General features: G+C 42.0%; 1 long non-coding RNA gene across 1 annotated transcript; it reads left to right on the forward strand.

The window, feature by feature from the left end:
- The first annotated feature begins 19 nt into the window (after positions 1-19).
- Positions 20-616, forward strand: LOC107682660 (uncharacterized). The gene is made up of 2 exons (XR_001633554.1): positions 20-148; positions 512-616. It is a non-coding gene; the product is annotated as an uncharacterized LOC107682660 (long non-coding RNA).
- The last annotated feature ends 318 nt before the right edge of the window (positions 617-934 follow it).

Here is a 934-nt window from a genome sequence, read left to right on the forward strand (position 1 = left end):
CCCCCCTCATTAGAGTGACGCGGGAAACTAATTAGCAGCGAGAGGAGGAAAGTCCTTTTGAAGTTTAGCCGCTCGTGTTTATAATCTGGAGACAAATCTCTTGAGCAGCGGTCTAAACAGTAATTAGCACGTGGCTACAGCGGAGGCGGTAAAACGAAATCTCATATTCGTGCAGACAAACAAACAAAAAACTCTTAAACCAGCTTCAGTTGCTTTGTTAGTTATAGTTGGTGTAGCTAACCTAGTTTAGCTGTCGCCCAGCAGTCTTGCCACGCTGCTTTTCAGCTGACAAGTGCCCAAAAACCCTTTAAACAGCCGGAAAGCCCAGACAACCAGCTAGACTAGTTTGTTTTTAGCAGGTTTCCACAATATTACGCACATTCATTACGCATTCACTTACGTTTAAAGAAGTGGGTGGATACAGCAATGATTCTCAAAACAAACAAGCGAGCAAAAAATAATAATTATTAAAAATATGCAGATGTTTACAGCTGGTCTGTCACCTCCATAGGTCCTGTAAGTATGAAGAAGACCAAGACTTTAATGTCTGACCTGAAGTCCAAATATGCTGATAAATCTTGGAATGAGACCGTTCAGCTGGTCCGGAGATGTATGGTAAGAAAATTGCCTTTAAGAAATAGTGTATCGAAAAGTAGTTAATTCACTCCTCGTTATGTCAGGTCTGTCTATTTTACGTTGAACAGAAAAGGAGATATTTCGCAGATGTCAGAGCTGCTCTTTTCTGCTCGTAGTTTTCAGTCACGTGACTAGCGTAGAGCGCAGGGGCCTGTATCTGTACAAACTCAGGGTTATAGGATTAGTTTCAAGCTGACAAAACCACACCAATCCGGATTCACTTTTCGCGCGAGAACCGGCGAGATCCAAAACTCTTTTGCTGAAGGTTAAGGGATTGAAACATTTGAATGCATTTACA

The sequence above is a fragment of the Sinocyclocheilus anshuiensis genome, unplaced genomic scaffold (genome assembly GCF_001515605.1).
Source record: "Sinocyclocheilus anshuiensis isolate Anshui unplaced genomic scaffold, SAMN03320099.WGS_v1.1 C32442204, whole genome shotgun sequence".
NCBI classification, from domain to species: Eukaryota; Metazoa; Chordata; class Actinopteri; order Cypriniformes; family Cyprinidae; genus Sinocyclocheilus; species Sinocyclocheilus anshuiensis.